The sequence below is a fragment of the Oryctolagus cuniculus genome, chromosome 4 (genome assembly GCF_964237555.1).
Source record: "Oryctolagus cuniculus chromosome 4, mOryCun1.1, whole genome shotgun sequence".
NCBI lineage: Eukaryota > Metazoa > Chordata > Mammalia > Lagomorpha > Leporidae > Oryctolagus > Oryctolagus cuniculus.
This window is the reverse complement of record NC_091435.1, coordinates 170,356,366-170,381,520: the sequence shown is the minus strand read 5'-3', so window position 1 is coordinate 170,381,520 and position 25,155 is coordinate 170,356,366. Positions and strand designations below refer to the sequence as shown.

General features: G+C 49.6%; 1 long non-coding RNA gene across 1 annotated transcript; it reads right to left on the bottom strand.

Moving 5' to 3' along the window:
- Positions 1 to 12,930: 12,930 nt before the first annotated feature.
- LOC103350376 (uncharacterized) lies at positions 12,931 to 23,426 on the bottom strand. The gene is made up of 2 exons (XR_011388242.1): positions 23,381 to 23,426; positions 12,931 to 13,410 (listed from the first exon to the last, which is right to left on the bottom strand). It is a non-coding gene; the product is annotated as an uncharacterized lncRNA (long non-coding RNA).
- Between the last annotated feature and the right edge of the window lie 1,729 nt (positions 23,427 to 25,155).

Genomic DNA, 25,155 nt, shown 5'->3' with positions numbered 1-25,155 from the left:
TGCCCTGCAGCGCATGCTCTGCCTGCCTGCAGGTGCTTACAAGCCCTATCAGGCAAACCGAATCCAAGCCTTCTCATTGCCATATTGTGGGGAGGCTTATTGGTGTTGATTCGTGCCTATCTTCGGTGACCTGCAGCTCATACTCTGGTCGAGCTGCCTGCTGGTGCTTACCGCCTTACTAATCAGGCAGACCGAATCCAAGCTCTCTCATTGCCATGTTGTGGGGTGACTTATTGGTGTTGATAACGTGCCTGTCTTCGGTGACCTGCGGCGCATAAGCTGCTAGCCGCCCACAGGTGCTCATCGCCTCACTAATCAGGCAGACCGAATCCAAGCCTTCTCATTGCAGTATTGTGGGGAGGCCTTTCTATTTCTCTATTTCTCTATCTCCGGGCATTCCTATTTCTCCTATTTTACTTCTATCTACCAGCATTCCTATTTCTCTCATTTTACTTCTAAACTTCTGTTTCTCTTATCCCCGCGGCTTCCCGGCGCCCGCCCCGAGGCTGCTTCTCGGCGGCTTCCCGGCTGAGCCGCTTCAGCCCGCGCCTCTCTCATCTGCGCGGCTCGGCTTTGCGCGCACACTCCGCGGTCTCGCACTTAGCCCAGCATTCCCTATCTACTTGTGCCCCGCACGCTCTCTCTGCGCGCGGCAGCCTCTGCGAGTCACACAGCGTAGCTTACGTCTCCGCCACTAGTATTCAATATAAGTTCCCCGGGCTAACCTGGCGAATTCAACCCAGCTCACGTCTCCGCCCCACGATTTGGCTTCCCGTCCTTTGCTCCCCGGGCTAATCAGACGGATCCCAATCTGGCTTACGTTTCCGCTTCTGGTTTCAACTTTTCGCCCCCTATTCCCGGGCTAACTTGAGAATCCCAAAGTGGCTTTCGTCTCCGCCTCGGCCTGCCCCCCGCGGCTTCAATTTCCCTAACATTTTTCTCTACCCGGTATGTTTCCCTAAGTTTTCTTCCAACAATACTCCTCCCTCATTTCTCCTGGCTTCTCCCCACAGTCCGTATCCGAGTCTGTTTGTTCTAGCTTTCACTTTCGCTTTCGACCTTAGAGATTTCTCCCAGCTTCCCCCCGTAGTCCGTATCCGAGTCTATGCCTAGGCTTTCAATAGCTTCTTCCAGCACCTTTTTCTTTTTTTTTTTATTTTATTTTTTTTTTATTTTTTTTATTTTATTTTATTTTTTTATTTTTTGACAGGCAGAGTGGACAGTGAGAGAGAGAGACAGAGAGAGAAAGGTCTTCCTTTGCCGTTGGTTCACCCTCCAATGGCCGCCGCTGCAGCCGGCGCACCGCGCTGATCCGATGGCAGGAGCCAGGATCCAGGTGCTTTTCCTGGTCTCCCATGGGGTGCAGGGCCCAAGCACCTGGGCCATCCTCCACTGCACTCCCTGGCCATAGCAGAGAGCTGGCCTGGAAGAGGGGCAACCGGGACAGAATCCGGCGCCCCGACCGGGACTAGAACCCGGTGTGCCGGCGCCGCAAGGTGGAGGATTAGCCTATTGAGCCACGGCGCCGGCTCCCCAGCACCTTTTTCATCCGGCTTTTCCCTAGGCTGTTTGCTAGTCTCTCTCTCCGATATTTTCCACTTCTTCCCGTTTCTTGCCTCCTAAGTTTCCTATCCGAGTCACGGCACCATTATGTCGCTCCCCGTCTTCGTGGAGGAACGACACTAGACCCTGCCTAGGCTTCATATCCGAGTCACGGCACCATTATGTCGCTCCCCCTCTTCATGGAGGAACGACACAGGACCCTGCGCTGTTCTTTCGTCTGCTCGGCCCTCCCCGGGTTTGCTGCTGTCCCTTCCCAGGTTGGCTACTGTCCCTTCCACCTCCGTGGAAGGGCAGTTCCCCCTGGCCACATTCCCCACTTCTGCAGGGGAGTGGCACACCGCCGGCCGGCTCTCTCGGGGGCTGCACAGGTGTTCCCCTCAGATGTTCCCCTTAGATGTTCCTGGTGCATGCCGTCTCTCTCCTCCTTTATAGTCCTCCTCCGCCAATCCTAACTCGGCTGCCCACACGCCGAGTACGCTGCTCTCCTCCAATCAGGAGCAAGTCCTACAGTTTATTGGCTGAACTGGAGGCAGCTGTGTAGAAGCTGTTTTCTTCTCTCCCAGCGCCATATTGTGGGAGAGCAGATGCATAGAATAAGTCTTAATTCCAGTAACTCAGTCTAGTCCGGGTTGCTCCCCACAGTGACATTTGAGCAAGAGCCTGAGGGAAGTCATGCCATTTAGGGAAGAACGTTCTAGAGCAGAAGGAACAGCAAGTGTGGGGCCCTTGAGGGCCAAGTGTGTCTGACATGTATGATGACCAGTCAGGAGACCAAGCTGATTGGAGGGAGAGTGGTTAGAAATGAGGCTGGGCATGGGTCCCAAATCCCATTAAGCTGGGTGGTAAAAATGCCATCTTAAGTGTTGAAGTGATCATATTAAGTACTAAAGTGAACATATAGATAGGATTAAGTGTTAAAGTGATCATATAAATAGGATCAAGTATTTGGTAATAACAAAAGATAGAATTAAAAAGGAGAGAATGTTCCAACATGGGAAGCAATCCACACAGCAGACTCATAGAATGACAATCACTTTAAGTAACACTCTGACCTCAGAATCAGCCCTTAAGACTTCCTGGTCTGGCTGGAAAGCCCATGAGAGCATTTCAGGTATGGAAAGCCAAGACACTGTGGCAAAAAATGACCTTCACGAAGGATCTCTGTGAGTGAGACCCCACTGGAAAAAAGTGGTCATCAAAGAAGGATGTATTTTTTTCTGAAGGGAGGAGAGAACTTTCACTTTGCTTATGGCTCTGTATAAATACTGAAGGATTTCATGGACTCAAAAGGCTTCCATAGTCTAGGCAGCTTTTGTCAAGAGCCTCAGGTGGTCACTGACATCATACATAAGACTGTCAATTGTTAAATCAACAATAGGAGTCACTGTGCACTAACTCCCCATGCAGGACCTCTGTCCTCAGTGAGTTATATTATGAGAATTAACTGTAAAACTTGTTCTCAAACAAGTTTGCACACACACACACATTGTTGAAATCTTTACTTAGTATAGAGTTGATCTTCTGTGTACAATGTTAATTGAAAAACAGTCTTAATGGAGAATGGGACTGGGAAGGGGAGAGGGAGGAAGGGGTGGGGTGGGAGTGTGGGTGGGAAGGAAGGTATGGTGGGAAGAATTACTGTATTCCTAAAGTTGTACTTATGAAATTTATGCTCCTTAAATAAAATGTTTCTTTGGGAAAAATTTTAAAAAAGAAATGAGGCAGAGGAGGCAGCTGAAGCCTTGCCAGCCATGACAAATGGCCTGGTTTCCTAGGGCTGCCACGACAGAACCACAACCCGGGTGAGTTACTACAAGAGAAATGTATGCTTTCCCAGCTCAGGAGGCTAGACGTGCAAAGTCAAGGTGTCCGCTGGCCGGTTTCTTCGCGGTGGCTCAGTGGGAGAACATGCTACAAGCCTCTGTCCTGGCTCCCGGTGACTGCCGACAATTCTGGGTGCTCCTGGGCATGTAGCTGTGTCACGGCCATCTCTGCCTCTCCACAATGTCACCTTTCCTCTATGCGTGTCTCTCCATGCCTTTTCTCTTCTAATAATGACACTGGTCACTGCAGATCAAGGGCCACCCTGCACCAGTATGACCTCATCTGAACGTTGCTAATGACACCTGCAGCAGTCCTGTTCCCAAATGAGCTCACATTCTGAGCTCAGAGAGTGACATGAATAGTTGAGGGATGCTATTCAGCCCAGTACAATGAGGATGTAGGGTTTTATTCTGAGTGTGTGATAGCAACGAATAAACAACCGAGCCAACAGACAAATGCAGGAGTGAATGATCAGCCAGGTGAATCGAGCCGCCCTCGCTTGCCAGGGCCACCAGATGGGCCTTTGTGAGTCACCAGTGGACACTGCTCTGCGAGGGGGGACAGCTTTTGCCTCTGACTCCTCTTTCTGAATGGCTATTCAAAAGACACTGTCTTTCAAAACTTTGTGGCAGGCATAAAGGCACCTCTCACAGTGAAAATGCAGCAGCACTGGCACTAGTGAGCTCCCGTATTCCACAGAGGGCGATTTTCAGAACACACCATATTTCTGACGGGCAGCCAGCCCCCTGTTGCTCGCACCCCCAACTCAGTTCTCCCGGGCTACCGTGGTTCGTAATTAGGTTTGGATTTGGGTGTATCCAACATAACGACAAGTGCCCAGAGAGGGCCAATCTTATTTCTCTGCTCAGTCCTCATTATAAGCCCGGCTGATGGCTGCTGAGTACTGACACTGCACATTTATTTAGAATTGCAAACACCTGTGCACTATAGAAAACCAGGCCAGCGGAAAGCCTTGCCTCCCGCCCCCACCCCACCCCCGCCCGCTTCCGCATCCCGGTCAGCTTCCACTCTCAGAGGCAGCCAGAAGCCAGAAGACACAGCGATCCATGCCCCTCATGAAGGCAAACTCCCCGACCTGAGCACCTGGGTCGGTCTCATTAAGCTTTCCTGGCAGTACAGCCCCATCCCACGCCATGGCGCTGTCCCACCAAGGGTTAAAGAAATAATTATTGTGGGGCTGGGAGACTTCGTAAATAGCATTCGCCTGAGGAGGAAGCAGGTTCCTGAGCCCAGCTGAGAAATACAATTAAGTTGTAATATTTTGTCAGGGCTTTTTCCTCCTCCTCACTGTTTATCAGTGTTAAGACACAATTTATACCTTGCAATTCTCTGGGATGGTGAGGTGCCTCACAGCAGGCAGGTGAGATTAAACTGTCTATCATGAGATGCTGGCCTTCTGTGTTGCTACAGGCACATGGCTGGGTAGACGAAGGCCTTGGGCGCTGGAGATCTGCTGACCTGGAGCTGCATCCCTGGGGTCAGGGTGTCCCACTCTCCACCTTCACTGTGGCTAAGGATACGGGAGCAAGACCCTGGGTCCTCCCCACACACACACAGGGAAACCTGGGGGACCCTCTTCATCACAGATGAGACCTCCTAGCTTCATCTCCCAGAGTGTCTGGTCCCCCAGTGACTCAGACGTGCAGTCCACGGGGAGCCTCCCTTCCCGGAAGAAAATCTGTGACTAAGCCAAAGGCAGTATGGGTAATTCATCTCCTCACCCAACCTCGTGTGAAGGACACACTCAAATGTGGTGATGCGCATCAGAGGGCTCACACCTAGCCTGTCTGGAGGCCACATCACGTTTGGATTTCTCCACCTGTTATAATAAAGGGTTTCATCACAATGAATAAGTAAAAATCTGTTGATTCTCCTTTTTCTCTACATTTTTGTCACCTTCAGAAGGATGTGTACACCCACAAAAAGCCAAAACAGTCAAAAATAAGAAATGGTTTGAGTACCCATTGACAGAAGAAAGGATAAGCGAATTGTGGCTGTTCATACAATAAAACAGGACAGGCCACTCCACTGCCATGTGGTTCTCAAAGACAGGATTTGAGTGAAAGGCCAAGCCCAAAAAGTACACTCTGTGTGACATCATTTCTGTGAAGCGCAAGATCAGAACAGACTGACTGATGGGGAGGAGTCAGGAGAACTTACTAGCGGGCTGTTTCCTGAGATCCTGGACTTGTTCTGTGTCTTGCTCTGCCTGGCGGTCACATGGGCAAGTACACTTGTAAGAAACTCACTAAGAAATACCCTGAAAATTCATTTTACTGTATATAAATTAAACCTGCATAAATAACTTCTGAAATGTACTCATGATAACATTTAACTTATTGCACCCTCCTCTCTAACCAAGCATTCATTAGACTAACCCCAGCCTCCAACAGTCTGTTCAAAATAAACTTTCAACACTCTGAGACTGCTGGCTTCTCCACCAGACTGAACTCCAAGCTTATTATGGGGACATCAGACGTTTGCTGGATGGATGGATGGATGGATGGGAAGGAGGGAGGGAGGGAGGGAAGGAAGGGAGGGAGGGAGGGAGGTAGAGAGGAAGTAAAGAAGGAAGGAAGGATGGAAGGAGGGAGGGAGGGAGGGAGGGAGGGAGGGAGGGAGGGAGGAAGGGGGGAAGGGAGAGGGGGAGGGAGGAAGGGAGAGGGGGAGGGAGGGAGGAAGGGAGAGGGGGAGGGAAGGGAGAGGGGGAGGGAGGGAGGCAGGGAGGCAGGGAGGGAGATGTTCTCTAATTTACAGAGAGGGACCTATCCCAAAATGTTGAGTTGCTCTCCCAGAGAGGGGTGAAATCTGGCCCATAAACTGTGCACTTTCACCTGCTCCTTCAGGCGCTAACAGCACCCACCTGCAGGATGAACAGCCAGGGTCCAGCGGAATGACCAGAAGACAGCCTTAGTTTGATGCACCCTAGAAGTGATGACTACATGACTTAGGCCCATGACACTGTACCACTCATCTGAGCTACTAGGACACCAGATTTTACACTGTGATGGAAGAAAGCACTAACTTGGATAATCCCAACTTAATCCAAATGTGACTTTGTGTTATGTGTCTTGAAGACTGTCACCGATGCCTAATTCTTTAGCTCAATATTTCCTTATTTGCTAAATGGCCACATCAGCCAGGAAGTACACCAATTATTAGCTAAGAAGGTGGCAGGCTTGGCGGGGGGGATTGTATAGGCAATTGAGGTATTAGATCTATATGCAGTGCAATTGCAATTTATCTTTGGATTTCTGCTATGGGGAGCATCTTGCTAGACTGCCATTGTCTGGATGTATTTTTCTGCTCCGTACCAGATTTTGGAGTCTTTATCCTTTTAAGTCAATGTATGCACAGGATTTTTCCTCAGAGGAACAAGGAAAAAATCTAGACTATAAAATGCATTGTTAATTCAGAGAGAGAGAGGAAGCAATCAGCTCCCAGGGGAGGTACAAAGGTTGAAGCAGCAGCGTGGAGCACTTGAAGCAGGGGAGGGGTCCTTTCAGCCTTTTGGGGGCAGTGTTGATGCAAACATTCACGCAAGAACAAAGACTGCAGGTGTGAAAATATTCTTAAAATTATAGTTAAATGTCAAAAGCACTGAGGTACGATAGAGCATTGATTTTTTTTCAAAGATAAATACTGAACCAAATTTGCCACTCATTTCTACCTAGGGATGAGTCTGTGACATTTGAGATTGAACCTGCTCAGCTTTCAGACATGACGATGTTCTCGGTAGCCAACAGAGCATGCGGCTATCATGGATGACACAGCCTCCAGACACCCGGCCCTGGGCAGCCACCCCATACTTTATAGAGCGACTCCTTACAGCACGCTGTCCTTAACCAACCAGGAGGCCACAGCCTGCCGGTCCCCACGTCACTCAGCTGACTCATCTTTAGCCAGGTAGGTGCCCACCCCGCCACCCTCCCATCCCCAGGAACCAGAAGGCTCCCATGTCTGGCAGGGACTCTGGTCCGGGTATACCACAGAGAATATAGGCAAAAACTTCTGAAGCTTGCAGCCCATACCCCAACCTGCAAACCCATTTCCCAAAAGCCTTCCTGCTGCCTGGAGAAACCCCACCTCCCATCTGTCCTGACCACACGGTAGGACTGTCCATGGGAGGGTGGCCACCAGTAGCATGGGTATCTCCAAGCCCCTTTTCCAGAGTTTCACAAGCCGCTGACAAGTACGGCCTATCTAGCAAGCTTTCGTGCGTGTCTCCTTTAAACAAACCCGGCTCTCTCTCATCCATCATGCTCTCGCAAGCCTTGTGATCTACAACATGTGGCTGTTGCAACCAGAACTGTGCCTGCCCCAGCTGGTGACAGGAAGGAACCGAGTCAGCCTGAAACACAGACAGCCAATCTGTTTGGAGAAGGTTCCAAAAAGAGGTGCCCATCGCTGCGTAAGCTGAGACTTCGGAGAACTGACCCCTCCAGAGCAGGGAGGAGGAAAGCAAGCAGCCACTGTGGTGTCAGGCAGTCAGCATTCATCCCCGCGTCCAGCCTTCCCAAGGCCCAGTGCAGGCTCCACGAAAGCGGGGAGGGCAAGCGTTGTCTCAGATTATGAGCTCTGGAGCTAGACTCTGAGTTCTATGCACAGAGCTGGGACCATGTAAAATCCAACAGAGCCCCAGACCTCAGTCACCCATCTGCAAAGGATCAACCTTCAGGGTCCCCACCATAGGTCTGTCTTGAGAATTCAATGGGTAACATGCTTCAGGCCCCGCTTTGGGACAGCAGCCAAGCCCAGTGTGGCTCGTAGAAGCTCAGACAGCAATGGCGAATGGTAAACAGCATGCATATACAAGGAAGTGGAGACCCACGAGGGCCAGGGAAGGGAGACAGAGGTGCCACCCCGCCACCTGCATTCTTAGTGGAAACCACTCCAGAAACACACCGTGCCGTGGAGGTGTGTGCCGTGAAACTAATTCCGCCTTTCACCAGGCCGCTCTCAATTTGCTCCTCTGTTGTGAGCTGCAGCTGATTGAATAAAACAACGGTGGGGCTTTTTTTTCCCCAGAGAAATCCATGTTGAACATCTTCAGTGTTTAGGGTAATGGCTTGCTTTCAAGTTTTCACCCTGAAAGAAGTGTTTCTACCAAGCGTTTGTGAAAGGAAGATAACGTAAAGAGGGAAAAGGCTGAAGGCAGAGATTAAAAGGGAGTAAAGAAGAGACGGGGGTGAGCAAAGCATCTTCTACATCCTAATTATTCCTCCACTTAAATTTAGGTCATTGGAATGTATCCCCAGAGGCCCGGCATGCCTGATCCCCAGGATGCAGGTGTCCACCCTGAGAGGGTGCTGGAAGGTGCTGCAAGTTCAAGGCACCAAGAGTCCGTGAAGGCTCCCCAAGTTCTTCTCTTCTCATCTTCCCAGTCCCACTAAGGAACGACTCCACCACACTGCTGTGGCACACAGAGTCTGCCTCCGGCACAGCATCTGAGCTCAGGCAGTCCGGCACGCTGCCAGAAGGGGAAGCTTGGGGGCTTGATTTCACACACACACAGAAGGTTACTGCTACAGCAAGTGTGGCTATGTGGTTGACCCTGCAACAAACAGTGGCTTCCTCAGTTGCAACTGCAGAAGGGCTTCAAACAGCTGGGTAATCAAACAAGATAGCAAAGAAGAAAGGATGGGGAGAAAACACGAGAGCCTGGAGGCATTTGGTGCAAAACAGCGCAGTGCCCCTGAGTGAAGCCGCCAGGATGACGCAGAAGCTCAGAGCAAGACCAACTCCATCCACCCCACCACATCGCAGCCAAAGACATCTTCAGCACGCTCAGAGCAAGACCAACTCCATCCACCCCACCACATCGCAGCCAAAGACATCTTCAGCACGCTCGGACCCCTCATGTGTGTCTCAGACTCTTTGTCATAAAGGAATGCTTTTCCGTTTCTTGACATCTATTCACAATGACTTCACCTTCAAAGGGGAAGAAAAGTTCCGCTACAGCACAATACAAGGAAGCACCTCCAACTTTAAGACAGGAAAAGTTCTAAACCCTAATCCTCCAGGGACATAAACCTGGTGTTTAAATCCAGGTGGGAAAGTCTCCCTTCAGCCCTATGTGCTCAGTTCTCTCTCCCACATTGCAAGATGAGAGGTGGAACACCTGAGAAAGGGTAGCCTTGTGGCACAAGACACCGGTGTCCCGTACCGGAGTGTCCGGGATCAAGTCCCAGCCCCTCTGCTTCCAAAACACCTTCCTGCGAATACTGCGGGTGACGGATGGCTCAAGTGTTTGGGTCTCTGACACCCACATGGGAGACCTGGCTGGAGTTTCTGGCTCCTGGACCAACTCTGGCTGTTATAGGTACTTTAAGAGTGAACCAATGGATGGATTCATTCTCTCCCTCCCTCCCTCCCTCCCTCCCTCTGTTACTCAAATAAATAAAGCTTTAAATATGTGTGTATGTATGTATGTAAAAGCTGAGAAGCTAGATACTAGGAGAAGTAACCTGGAACTAAGAAGGCCGATGCCAGGGGCAGCCACAAAGGACAACTTTAAGGCTGCAAAGCCCAAGGAAAGGAAGCCGGCTGCCACCATGACCCTGTCCTTGTGGAGGAATGAACAGACACTCACAATCTGCTGTATATTCCAGAAAGGCCATGCATAGGAGGGGTTGCTCAGCCACTAAGCCCAGGATCGCATGGAAATGAAGGTTCTTGCCACGGTCACAAAACTAGTTGGTGGGGAGGGGATTGGTGGCACCAGGGTGCTAAGCTTTGCAAGTCCCTAGACGTGATTCCACTGAGGATTTGCTCTAAGCTGCTGGGCCACAACATAAACCCTCAGGCAGCCCGTGGGAGGGCCAGCATCACGCCCTGACCATTCTCACCATCACTGCTGGGCAACTGGAGACTGCTGACGCAGCAAGGCAGCAGTTTGCAACTTCTGAGCTGTGAACTCTGCCCCCAGCCAAGTCCCCCTGCCTGGGACACACCAGAGATGTGGCATCACCACCTCCACAGAAACTGACATCAACAATGTGGAAATCTCAAAGCACCTCCCTGAGGCCTCTTTAAGAAGTGGCAGCCGTGGAAGCTGGGACACTAGGAAGAGTGAGGTATTCAGTATGGAGAGAAAGCAGCATGAGATCACACAGCAGCCCACGGTTGACCAGAAAGCTGGGAACTCACAAGTTTCATCAAAAATCAAAGCCATTTCTCAGCCCTAGGGCTGCCTGTGATCTGTTTTTGCTCTGAAATGGAACTTATCTTCACAAATTGGTGTTCTGATTTCTTACCGAGAACCTAATTAAGTACTTGATACATTTTAAAAACCTATGTTCTTATTTCACATAGAATTTTTTAAAGACTTACTTTATTTACTTGAAAGGCAGAGTGACACAGAGAGAGGGAGATCTTCCATCTGCTGGTTCACTCCCCATCTTCCTGCTGCTTTCCCAGGCGCATTAGCAGGGAACTGGATTAGAAGTGGAGCAGCCGGGACTGGAACCGGGGCTCCAATATGGGAGGCTGGCGTCACATCAGCAGCTTACCTACCGCAACGACGCTTGCCCCTTAACTTAGAAATTTAACTCCCTTAGCCTAGAGCTTTCCAGACCAGATTGCAAGACATGAGCTAGGAAAATCTCTGGTCAAGCCACGGGCACAGATATGAGAAGGACACTGAAGTAAATATGTACATCAGGTGCCGTGCACGTTTTGATAAACTCACGATGACGGCCTTAGGTCAGCACAGACAAGACGAATCTACACAATCTGGGGTGGCAGGTGGCAGGCTAAACCAAGTTGGCCCTGAATTCTTGAGGCTGGTGATTGGGAACACGGGGCTTATTATATTAGGCTGTCACTTTCTATTTGCTTGAAATACTCCATAATAACATAAAGATATTTTAAGGTCTGGCTGGTGCTGTGGTGTAGTAGGCTAACCTTCCACCTGTGGCATCAGCATCCTATATGGGTGTCGGTTCAAGTCCCAGCTGCTCCTTTTCTGATCCAGCTGTCAGCTATGGCCTGGGAAAGCAGTGGAAGATGGCCCAAGCGCTTGGGCCCCTGTACCCAGATGGGAGATCCAGAAGAAGCTCCTGTCTCCTGGCTTCATATTGGTCCAGTTCCTGCCATAGCAGTCATTTGGGGACTAAATCAGCAGTTGGAAGACTTTTCTCTCTCCTCTCCTCTCCTCTCCTCTCCACTCCCCCTCCTCTCCCTCCCTCCCTCCCTCCCTCTCTCTCTCTCTTTCTCTGTAATTCTACATCTCAAATAAGTAAAATCTTTAAAAAAAAAAAGATATTTAAGGCTAAATTGACTCTGGAGTACTCTGCCTTAACAGGACAGGAATTGGGATGGGCATCTGGCCTAGCAGCTGAGCTGCCCACGTCCCACATCAGAGTGCCCAGGTTAAAGTCTTAGCCTCCTGTTAATGTGGACCCTGGGAGGCCACCAGTGATGGCTCAAGTCATTGAGTTCTTACCACTCAAATGAAGTTAGTTCCTGGCTCCTGGCTTTGGCCCAGCCCAGTCCCAGCTTCTGTAGACATTTGGGGAGTGAACCAACAGAGAAGAGCACTTGCTTGCTTTCTCTCTCTCTCTCTCTCTCTCTCTCTCTCTCCCCCCCCCTTCTCACTCTCTCTTTCCCCACCCTTTTGTTTCACAATTTTTTTTTAATTTTAAGGTAGCCAGAAACCACATCTTACACTTAAAAATTCTTCCTTCCAAAAGCAATCCAGGCAAAATATGAAAGTACTTTAAAGGATGCACTCTAAAAAACACACATTTAAAAATAATTCACTTTTTTTTTAAACAGGCAGAGTGGACAGTGAGAAAGAGAGAGACAGAGAGAAAGGTCTTCCTTTTGCCGTTGGTTCACCCTCCAATGGCCGCCGCGGCCGGCGCACCGCGCTGATCCGAAGCCAGGAGCCAGGTACTTCTCCTGGTCTCCCATGGGGTGCAGGACCCAAGCACTTGGGCATCCTCCACTGCACTCCTGGGCCACAGCAGAGAGCTGGCCTGGAAGAGGGGCAACCAGGACAGAATCCGGCACCCCGACCGGGACTAGAACCTGGTGTGCCGGCGCCGCTAGGCGGAGGATTAGCCTAGTGAGCCACGGTGCTGGCCCATTAATTCACTTCTTCACAGAAATGTATTTATGTGGGAAAGGGGTCTGTATCTGTGCCCAAATCTACTACCTCTGTCCTTATAATCTCTCTATATGTGCAGCCATATGCAGACAGGACCACAGGAGGGGAAGATGCTGGACTCCTGCCACATCCTACGAAGGGATGACCTCCCTGGCTGCCCGCAGTACCTCCAACCAGGTCTCCCTGTGGCTGCTGACTGCCTAGACAGACTGGTTAGGGCTGAGCTGGTCTCAGGTTCTGAGGTCTGAGTTCACCAAATGCATCCTCATTACTCCTGGAGCCTGAAGTGAAGACTTGCACCTCACCTCCTTGACAATGGCCATCAGAGACCAGCGGAGTAGCAGAGCAATGCACCGTCAACCCCAAAATACACTGAGTTTGCAGGAAACTCAAGCAACTGAGCCTGAGCAGAATTCAATCATTCATTCCAAAGCAGGTTAATTTGTTCTTCGTTTGTTCACATCAACGGTGTCTCAATGGTCCGGGCTCAGCATCCCAGGGCTGGGAAAGGCAGCCAGCCTTGGCATCTCAGGGTTGTCCTTTAGTGACAACAAACCATGAGCTGTCTGGGAACACTCGGAGCTGCCAGCCTTCTCTGCATGCTCCTGTCAAGAACTGTTTGAGGGGAACCTCGGTGATCATTTTCAGGGAGAATCTGCACCAAGATGGTTAATATTTATGGACACTCAAGGCAAGAGTGGCTGTCCACTTCTTTCACGCGGCCTCCGGCTCATGAGGCGGCACCGTGAGCTGTCTCCTTACTCAAAGCAAACCGGGGGCACCAATGCAGATGCTGTTCCACCACCCACATGTCTAGGATGGGCCATTATAATCCCTATATATTTGAAATCTACCCTTGGCCATGTTCATTTCCTTGAGCTTCTTGATACCTGCAAAAAAAAAAAAAAAAAAAAAAAAAGGAAATGAGACCAAGGAAGGGAGGAAGACCCCTGCACACCAGGGAGGAGCTGTGTCATCCCCACAGGGCTGTGGCACCAAAGTTCAGCTCCTCCCTGTGTCTGAGCATTTGGCTCACCCATCACCCAAGGGCGCAGTCGGGGCCAGGATCCATGAGATGGACTGGCTTGAAAACCACACAAGGTGAGAAGCAGAAAATCAAAAGCTCCATCCCAAAATGAATGAGAAGGAAGTTGGGGAACTCAGTGAAGAATGTGGCAAAGGGGCAGGGGGTGAGCATTTACCCTAATGGTTAAGATTTCCACACCCCTTGGTGCTGGTGTTGTGGCACAGCAGGTAAAGCCGCTGCCTGTGGTGCCGGCATCCCATATGAGAGCCAGTTAGAGTCCAAGCTGCTTCATTTCCAAATCAGCTTTCTGTTAATGTGCCTGAGAAAGCAGTGAAAGATAGCCCAAGTGCTTGAGCCACTGCCACCCACCTTGGAGACCCAGATGGAGTTCCAGGCTCCTGACTTCAGCCTGGCCCAAGCCCAGCTCTTGTGGCCATTATGGGAGTGAATCAGCAGTTGGAAGATCTGTTTCTCTGTGTTTCTCACTCTCTATCAGCTTGCCTTTCAAAAAAAATTTTTTAATATTTATTTTATTTATTTGAAAGAGTTACAGAGAGGTAGAGACAGAATGAGAGGTCTTCCATCCGCTGGTTCACTCCCCAGATGGCCACAATGGCCAGAGCTGCACCAATCTGAAGCCAGGAGCCAGGAACTTCTTCCGGGTCTCCCACACAGGTGCAAGGGCCCAAGGACTTGGGCCATCCTCTACTGCTTTCCTAGGCCATAGCAGAGGGCTGGATCAGAAGAGGAGCAGCCGGGACTGGAACCAGCACCCATATGGGATGCCGGCGCTTCAGGCCAGGGCTTTAACCTGCTGTGCCACAACGCCAGTCCCTCAAAAAAGTTTTTTTAAGAATGAAATATTCCTGTATCTCACATCAGAATGGCTGGGTTTGATTTCCAACTCTGGTTCTTAACTCCACCTTCCAGCCAATGATGCCATGGGAGACAGCAGGTGATGGCTCAAGTATTTGGGTTCTTGCCACCCATGTGGGAGCCCTGGATTGAGTATGTGGTTCCTGGCTTCAGCCTTAGTCCACACCCTGACATTGGGAGAGTTTGGGGGATGAACCAATGGATGGTTCTCTCCCCATCCCCATCCTAAGTAAGTAAAAAATAAACAAAAGAATTTGGCATGATGTTGCTGGGGCAATAAACTGATAATTGTATCTTCCAACAAGGTGAGCTGACATCATGAGAAACTCACTCTAAATCTTGAGGAACTCAAAGAAGTAGCCCGGGCCGGCGCCGCGGCTCACTAGGCTAATCCTCCGCCTAGCGGCGCCGGCACACCGGGTTCTAGTCCCGGTCGGGGCGCCGGATTCTGTCCCGGTTGCCCCTCTTCCAGGCCAGCCCTCTGCTGTGGCCAGGGAGTGCAGTGGAGGATGGCCCAGGTGCTTGGGCCCTGCACCCCATGGGAGACCAGGAGAAGCACCTGGCTCCTGGCTCCTGCCATCGGATCAGCACGGTGCGCCGGCTGCAGCGGCCATTGGAGGGTGAACCAACGGCAAAGGAAGACCTTTCTCTCTGTCTCTCTCTCTCACTGTCCACTCTGCCTGTCAAAAAAATAAATAAATAAATAAATAAAAATTAAAAAAAAGAAGCAGCCCGGCTGTCCTTACCAAAAGCAGGTATTTCTGGCATTTTTCAAAACTGGATGCAAAGGCCCTTGCTGGGATATACATCTCCATTTCTTTTTCTTTTTCTTTTTTGGAAAAAAAAAAAAAAAGATTGATTGATTGGAGAGGTGGAGTTACAGGTACAAAGAAGGAGAGACAGAGAGAAAAGTCTTCCGTCCACTGGTTCACTCCCCAAATGGCCGTAATGGCAGGAATTGGACCAATATGAAGCCAGTAGCCAGGAGCTTTTTCTGGGTCTCCCACACGGATGCAGAAGCCCGAAGGACTCGGGCCGTCTACGGCTGCCTTCCCAGGCCACGGCAGAGAGCTGGGTGGAGAGGAGCAGCCGGGACATGAACTGGCACCCATATGGGACGTCGGTGCCACAGGCAGAGGCTTTACCCACTACGCCACAGCACTGGCCCCCCACATCTCCATTGCTCCATGACAGCATGAAACACATTTCTGCAACCTTCTGAAACCCTTGAAGCATTTAATTTTTCACCTCTATAATGAGCATAAGTGACAACAGAAAGCCCCAGGGGAGCAGTGACCTACACTATTTGACACTTTCCTTCCTGACCTAGTAGTAGAAGGTTGGTGGGGACTGGCCCAGGAACTCATACCAGATCCAGGAAGGGGGACATTCTAAGTCCTCAACCACTCACAGACCAACAAACCAAAGTGGAAAAGCAAAGAGTTCCTAAATGACTTCAGGAACTGGGGAGAAGCAGAGGGTGGCACCTGTTGCCGGGTTTGAGGCGCCCCAACAGACTCTGCTCCTGTCTGGACCTTCTTGCCTGGGGCGGAACATCCTTGGGTGAGTGGGCAATGAGAGGTTCAGGCTGCAGCTGACCTTAACCCCATGCTTGATCCACTGGAGCTCCAGGGCACAGAAGGCCACACTCAAGTGCTGGCCCTCCCAAGTGAGTCCATCATGCCCCGTAGGGCCCTAGCACTTCCATCTCCTGAGGCTCAATCCAACTCTTTTCTGTATTTATGCAGCCCCTTTTAGAAATCTAAATTATCCAGGGTCCATGCAGAACAAGCCAGTTCCTGGGAGGAGGCAAGTAGGAGTGATCCTCTTCCGGAAGGCCAGGAAAGCCAGCACACACACACAGAGCACTGGAAACAAATTCTCCTGCACAAAGAAATTGCAGCCCAGGGGTGCTAAGTGACCTTTCCAAAGTCATGCACCTGTTTTATTTATTTTCGTATAGGAGTGTGCCTGGAGCCCTCCTCCCACCCACCATGTTCTCTTCCTAACTTTGAACAACGTCCTCACCTCTCCAGGAGGGACCTGCTTACACAGGAATTGTCTGAGCCTGAAATAGAAGCATTCCTATCTTTAGGTGGGTAGCATTCTGTTAGGGATGTTTCCCACTCTTCGTAAGAAAACGATTTGGTAACTTCTAGATGATCATCCTATGTCATCATATTTTCCAAGAAAAGTTATTTCCAAAAAGCATCTACCTGGGAATTCAATTATATATAATACACACAGATAAAATCATGAAGATTTATGCCAGCCGCATGAATTAGCATAAGCACCCTGGCGTGGAAGGAATTTTTAAACAAGTTTTTTCTTTCTAAATATTAGTCTCTTGAAAGTGAATTAAAAAAAAAAAAAAGAACAAACAAAAATACACTCTTCCCTACTTTGTGACAGACCGTAGGAAAGAGTTAGAAATTTGGTGCTGTGTAACCTCACAAGTTCTCCCATGAAGAGGTGGAGCCTTTTCCCCATCCTCTGCATCTGGGCTCATCTTGAGACTAATTTTGGTCAATGAGACATTAACAACCAACACAAGGGAAACAGGGGCTACAAAAGCACTTGCATATTGGGGCCAGCACTCGGTTATGGCACGAGGACCCACGCAATTACAGTCACCGTGTTCATGAGCCCATGCCTGCTTCACCATCCCACTTACGAGACCCCATCCTGGATTAGCCACAAGCCGGCCCATGAACTGCCCACACCTTATGTGGAAGCCCAGCTCAGAGCCCTCAGCACCCAAGGTCAGGAGAACCACTACACTGCCGACTGACCCTGAGAACCATGAGTCACTACACTTGAGTGTGATTTTTTAAGACAACAAAATCTACCTTCTTCAGTCTCAAGCACTGTAGATTCATTCACATTCTCAAAGCACAAGGACATCCGAAATCACACAGGACCTGTCTGGGAACTGGCACTTTGTCACGGCTGACCCGTTCCACAGACTGCAATCAGTCACAGGCCCAGCCCACATTCAAGAGATTGGGAAATAGACTCCACCTCTTGTTGACAGAAGCTTCACAGTCACAGAACAGAGAGGTGTAGGGAGACAGGGCAGGGAGAGAACCAGGACTATTTTTACAATCTACCATATTGGTATAGGTCCATAAGGAGGCTTGTGAGAAATCTCCCATGGGTGGGACTTGGCCTTTTTTCTTTAAATGCCTTTATCCATCTATCTATCTATCCACCCATCCATCTATCCACCCATCCATCTATCCATCCATCCATCCATCCATCCATCCATCTATACATCCATCCATCCATCTATCCATCCATCCATCCATCCATCCATCTATCCATCCATCCATTCATCCATCGATCTATCTATCTATCTATCTATCTATCGAGAGGGAGAGAAAAACAGACAGATAGGAGTTCACATCTACTGGTTCACTTCCCATAAGCCCACAATGGCTGGAGCTGGGCCAAGGCCAAAGCCAGGAATCGGGAACTTAATCCAGGTCTCCCACATGGGTGGCAGGAACCCTACTACGTGAGCCATCACAACTGCTTCCCAGAGCCCTTGTTAGACCCTCGGAGTGAGGATGCTAACATGTCGAGAGGCACACCCCAAAGACTCAGAGTCCAGACCAGCTGATGCAAAAGCAAGAGGATTTATTCGGCGTCTGCACAGACGGGCCTCCTGAACTCGGGAGTCCGGAGAGCGCGCCCAGCACAAAGCCACACGGTTTATATACCCGCAGCGACCAATCAAAAGCACTATAGAGTCCATGCACACAGCAGTCCAATCCGTGAGCTGATCATGTGAAAGGTATGCGTCTTCTATCCAATCAGCTATGGGATCACATGGGAGGCATGCACCTCGTCGCCATTTTGTTGTTTACTTCTTTAGCAGTTCCTTTCCCTGTCAGCGTCATCTTGTTCACCCTGAGGGGGGACGACATCTCGCTCCCTTTGTTCCCCTGGAGGGAGAGCAGTGTCCCGCTTCCCACACCATTATTTGAGTATTAGGAGGCATACAAACTGGGTTAGGTCTTAGGACAGCCAGGCACAAGTGTCGCAGCTAGCTAAGCATAGGGTCCCTTATTTTTATAGCTGCACCTAATTTTAGCTTTGGGGGAAAAAGTTTAGGGCAATAATTTTTAAACTTTAATTTTATTTGGGGCAAAGGTGACTTCTTATTTTTAATAGTGTTAGCTTAAGTCACTCCATCTTGGTTTGATTTTTAAGGTTCTTCACCCTCATTAGTAAGAAGCTGGAGTCCCGTTGGAGCCAGGTGTCAAACCCAGGCTCTCTGATGTTAGCCACAGTTGCCTTTTTTTTTTTAACTTTTATTTAGTGAATATAAATTTCCAAAGTACAGCTTATGGATTACAATGGGTTCCCCCCCATAACGTCCCTCCCACCTGCTACCCTCCCCTTTCCCGCTCCCTCTCCCCTTCCATTCACATCAAGAATCATTTTCAATTCTCTTTATATACAGAAGATCAGTTTAGCATATACTAAGTAAAGATTTCAACAGTTTGCACCCACATAGAAACACAAAGTGAAAAATACTGTTTGAGTACTAGTTATAGCATTAAATCACAATGTACAGCACATTAAGGACAGAGATCCTACATGAGGAGTAAGTGCACAATGACTCCTGTTGTTGACTTAACAAATTGACACTCTTGTTTATGGCATCAGTGATCACGCTAGGCTCTTGTCATGAGCTGCCAAGGCTATGGAAGCCTTTTGAGTTCACCAACTCTGATCATATTTAGACAAGGTCGTAGTCAAAGTGGAAGTTCTCTCCTCTCTTCAGAGAAAGGTACCTCCTTCTTTGATGACCTGTTCTTTCCACTGGGATCTCACTCGCGGAGATCTTTCATTTAGGTCATTTTTTTTTCCAGAGTGTCTTGGCTTTCCATGCCTGAAATACTCTCATGGGCTTTTCAGCCGGATCCGCGTGCCTTAAGGGCTGATTCTGAGGCCAGAGTGCTGTTTAGGACATCTGCCATTCTATGAGTCTGATGAGACATGGTTGTCTTAATAGGCATCTTTACATCTAGGCCAAATGCCTGCCCCTCTTTTAAATGTCTTCTTATCATTTTTGGATTTTAAACTCTTTAAACAATGAATGAATAAATAATGTTTAACTGAATCTTGTTAAAACTTTTTTTTTTTTTAAGTTCTAGTAGGAAAGGAAAGGGAACGTTTTAGCTTAACTAAAGTGACTACAGGACTCTGTGACCCACTATGAGTTGACACAGAGAGCCACAAGCTGGCTGGGTCTGTGTCACCAGCAGCCTAGTTTGTTAACTGCTTTTGTATTTTTGTTCTTTTCTGAGTATGATCTGTCCTTAAAGTAGACAGTGGCCCAAGTGCCACAGCAGAGGGGCAGTGAGGGCTATGCACGTGAGTTCTACCTGGGTTTGAGTGCCAGCTGGGTCACTTCCTGTCTGTGGAACCTCAAGCAACCCATTTGTTTTATTTAAGGCACCGTTTCCTCCTCTGTGGAATGGAGACAGTGACACTAATTCTGTAAGATTCCAGTAAGGGTTAGAGAAAACAGCTACAATGACGGGCGTCTGTCTAGAGTATAATAGGTACACCAAATGGTAAGGATTATTTAGCACGTAGATACTAGCATTTTCTTTCCACAAACCACTTCCTTCGTGACTTTAAAAATAACCCCCTTCAGGAGTGGGTGTCTGGCCCAGTTCTTAAGCTGCCACTTGGGATTCCTGCATCTTACATCAGAATACCGAGGTTCAACACCTGACTCCAGATTCCTGCTAATGCACATTCTGGGAGGCAGTGGCCATGGTTCCTGTACTTGGTTCCTGTCACACACATAAGGGAAATGCAGATGTAGTTCTCAGCTCCCTGATGACCTGGCCCAGCCCCCAGCCACTGCACTGTGTTTGGGGAGTTAACCAGCAGATGGGATGTGTGTGTGTGTGTGTGTGTGTCTGCCTCTCAAATTAATTAATTAAATTAAAAATAAACCCTTTCAGATCAGATAACCAGCTAGTATTCCCACGGGACGCCCTGCCAGTCGAACCTGGAGAAAGACACGAAAATCTGCTTATTGCTTATGATTGTCAAAACTCAGATCTACTGAAGGTAAATAATGCCAGTGTTAATCGCTGTCTCTCAGGAAGCAAACCAATCCATTAAATGTACCATCAGAGGACACGGGGCATTTTTTGCACTTTTGGATGGGTTAGGCTTCCAGGAACACAGAGGATGGGGCCAGCCAAAAAGGAAGTAACCTCTTTCCAAATAAAGTGTGGGGTTAGGAGAAAATTAGACTCTAATTCGGAATTTAGATGCCTAGTAAGAGAATGGTCGGATGCAGTTCGCTCCATAAGGAGCTCCTGCAAACCCCAGAAAAATGAGACTCAGGGCTACAAGACGTCTCCCAGGATTTGGACGGAGAGCTGGGATGGATCAAGTGGATTATCAAGGCTTTAACGAGGCTGATTGCCTCCTTGGCAGCTTAATCACAAAGGCCCTCCTCTGCAAGGGCAGGGCTCCATCCTGGCTGGCAGCTTAGAAACAGAAAGCTTAGGACATGCAGCCGGTGGGGGGCCACACAGCCCGGGCTGCTGAGATGTGGGGCTGGGGCACCGTGCCTGCTGGGTGGTGAAGACGAAAGACGTTCCCTTTGCCAAGACAAGCTCCAGCTCTCACTCGCTCACACACAGATTTATTACCCAAACACTGTCTGAGAAGCAAAATGTTGTATCTTTGACAAAGAGAGAGCATTTTGAAGCAAGGATTTACAACAACCAAGCAGCAACCGAAAGACACGGTCCTCCGCAGGGGAGCCGTGCAGCAGTCTGAGGAATAATCATGGCTGCCTTCCTGGAGGGCAATCCTCAGAATTCCAATGAGAAATCGAAACTTCCACTGCGGAGGGCCGGGCTGGCACCAGGGTGGGGATCTCTTCTAGACTTGCTGCTGTCTGCCCCTAGCCAGCCTGTCCCTGTCCCCTCCTCCAGCCCACTCCTCCTGACATCCAAGCTAACCCTGGGGAATGACCTAATGAATCCAGAGGCCAGCAAATGTGTTCCATCAAGGAAATAAATACATTTCCAAACAGTAAATAAATAGCTTCAGCTTTACCGACCACACGGTCTCTGTGTCCCCACAATGCAAATACAACTTCCACTCCTCAAGGAGTGGGTGTGGCTGTGTCCCAATAAAACTTCACTGATGGACCCAGAAACTTGGATTTCTCATGATTTGCATGTGTCATGAAATGTGGTTCACTTGATTTTTTTTCCCGACCATTCAAAAATGTAAAAGCCAACCTGGTGTTGTGACGCAGTGAGCTAAGCCACCGCCTGCAGGCTGGTACCCATGTTGGAGAATTCAAGCTCTGTGATGGCACCCTACTAATGTACCCGGGAGGCCAGCAGACTAAGTATCTGGGCTCCTGCCACCCATGTGGGAGTCCAGCATGGAGTTCCTGGCTGCTGGCATCAGTCCAGCCCAGCCCTGGCCATTGAGGCCATTTAGGGAACGAACCAATATATAGATCTCTTTGTCTCTCTCCGACATCTGCCTTTCAAATAAATAAATAAATCTTCTTTAGAAAGAAAGGTAAAAATGCAAAAATCATTCTTAGCTCACAGCCTATATTAAAATAGTTCGGCAAGCAGAATGTGGCCCCAGGACTATGGTTTGCCAAGTTCTGACTTATCAGTTCACACGTTCAGAGGAGAAACAACCAGAAGTTTGAAAGCAAGCGATGCCTTTCCCATTTCCCAAGGTGCCTTGTTCGTGAGGACATCAGCAGGGTGCAGCCTTTCACTAGCTAGTTGCTGAGTACCTACTAAGCGCCGGGCGCCACGCTGGCTCCGAGCAACCAACAGAACACCTGAGCCCTGAGCTGACAGAGAGGCTCAGGGATGACCTGAGCAGGAGGCAGAGGTTATCTGAGAACAGGCAGGAGACTTCCCAGGGGACCAAATCCACATCACTGAGCCCAGTGTGGACCAGAACCATCTGGAAGTGAAGCAGCCCCAGGCCAGCCCTGCCAGTGCAGCCCAGTTCCAGCATCCAGCCCCAGAACCCCCGGGGGGTGCCACGCCTGCTTTCCCCTCACAGCCCTGCTGGGCGGTACCTTGCAAAGACAGCTGCTTTCTGCTTTGTGGTTAGGGTGAGGTGCAGGAGTGCAGGGACTGAACAAGGGAAATCATTACTGATACTAAAGCTCAGATCACAGCGTGGTGACAGGATTCACATCTGTTCTCAGGCACACTGACGGGAGATAAATTCAGAACTTCACGTTTTCTGGGCACCAAGACTCGCGTGCCGAGCGTGTGGCAATTCTGTTGTCTTGTCTCCCCAGCCTGTGAAGGGCGCAGAACGCAATCTGCACTCGCTTACTTTGTATCTAAGCAACTGTCAGCTTCCATATCTACTAATAAGAAAGGGTATGATTACACCCTGATACTTTAATTAGTAGCAGATGCCTGTGTTTGTGAATAAAATGTAAAGTTTTTCAGAGGCCACAAGCTCAATTACAAGCAGGCTGCCGATGACTGACGTTCAAGGTCTCTTACCTCTTCCTGATGGTCGTACCGACACAAGGGCTCCCGCCATAGCCTTGCCGGGATCTGGCCATGTGGAGGCGGGCGGGGGGCCTGCCTGCAGGATACTTGAGGGTCAGTGGACTTGTGTGCCTCTGTGTCATGGACACAGACATTCCCGAGCAATTTTCCAGTAAAAGCGATAACATCTCTATTTTAATTCACTCTTTCTACCTGCTAAGTAACTTAAATACTTACTGAGCATAAAACCTGCCAAGCACCCTCAAAGAAAAGCGAGAACTTGGAGAATGAGGACAACCGACCACACCCAGGGCTGGAATGCTGTTTGGACAGCTTCTTCCTGGGGGTGTTTTTGGGCCCATCTGTTGCAGAAGGTATATTACCTCGGGCACAAAAAGCAAAAGTAACAGCCGGTAAACTTACCAGTGTGGCTCATATTCCCCCTCTCAGAATTCAAGGCAAGTTCCTGTAAGTAAAAAATAAAATAAATTTGCGTCCTGGGGTCTGAACGCATTATGCCTCTGCCTTGTATTGGGGCCTTTGGAGGAGGACAAAAGAGATCAAACGCGTCCTTGGAAGCACTAAAATTGCTGCTTACTCGTCTCTACCCGGTAAATGCAAGTTCCCCCCGGGGCTTCAAATATCAGGACTCAAACCAAAAAAAAAAAAAAGGAGAGGAAGAATCTGTCTGTAATCCCCTCTAGGACTGTGGTCACCGCCCACCATGCTGGCCAGGCCACCTGAGCCCCAGGCTGGTCCCTCAACAGACAGAGGGGCTGTCACTGATGCTGACTGTGTCTTAGATGCCTGGTGAGGCCTCAGGCCACAGTGCAGTGCTGACACACGGTGGGTACTCACCTAAGGTTTGCTGAAATCAACCAAATGCCTCTTTCTGGGCCTTTCAGTTTTCCTATGGGAGCAAGATAGGCGAGGGGCAGGACAATCGCCAACACCCATTCTGGAATTTTCTGACCCTATTACCCTATCATACTCATTCTGGTTCCTGCGGGGCCAGCTGTCCAGCTAAGCCTAAATCTTGGTTGGAGACGCAGAAAAACTAGAAAAAGCTGAACTCCTCCACACAAACACTGAAATCTGTAATAATCCGTCTCCACCCACCTGTCACGACTCCAGGATATTTCAGCTTGCACCAAATAGTCTAGAAAACAGTGCTGTTCCTTGAATGGGTTTCCAACAAAGTTCCCCGACTTTTGGTTCCACTGACCAAAAGATGGGGTCCTGGTAGGACCAGCAGCCACCATGGAAGAAAAGAGCTGGGCTCCATGAGGTGACCGCACAATTTAGGGAATTATACAAAAGCTTCGTTTGCCTGGTTTTTGTAGAAGCCACATTCCTCGGGTCCGAAGATGGACCCCAGTCTGTCCGACACGAGTGTCCCAGGCGCTACCCCACAAGTGAGTCCCAGGGAGCTGTGGACACTAAAGGAGAGAAAGCAACAGGAGCCACAACACTGCTTATTCTCTTCCCAGCCAGAGTGCAGCCAGACAGCTGGACCCTGAAAGACTGTGGTCTGGACACTTCTGCCCAATTCTTTCAGAGACACCAGGGTATCACCAGCAAGCAACGGAGCAGTGTGTGTGCAGGGCAAGCCCAGTGCCATGTGGCAGGGTGCTGTCCCACCTGCAGGCCGCCCTCAGCGGAGCGGTGCTGCCCACCCACCACAGCCTCCCCTGACCTCAGGGTGCAGGACCAAGTGGACTGGGAACTTATTACCCACACTGAATTCCCTGCAGTTTCACCATCCCCAGTGGCTGACAGCCCTCCCTGTGGGGAGACTCTGTGTGTGTGTGTGTGTGTGTGTGTGTATGTACAACATAACTAGAGGCAAAAAAAAAGAAGCAATTACAGTGGCCCAAATCTCTTTCCACAAAACCGCCCTCCCAGACTTGCTGGGGCAGTCTGTTTCTTTCAGATCAACCCCACAATCTCCTTTCATGACCCAACTGCTCAGCGCCGCCACCACCCCCTCCCCAAGCCTTTATCATTTTGTCTTGGCCCTCGACAATGACAGAGCTTCCTGTGCTTCCTGCCCGTGCCTGTCCATCCATTGCCATCTAGCGTCGGCTCACTGTCAGGCCGGCGGGACTCGCAGGGAGCTGCTCCGAGCATCTCTCTGAGCTACTCTGTCCATCTCCTTTGGAAAGAAATCAGTGGGGGTGGGTTTGGCTTCGCCGTTT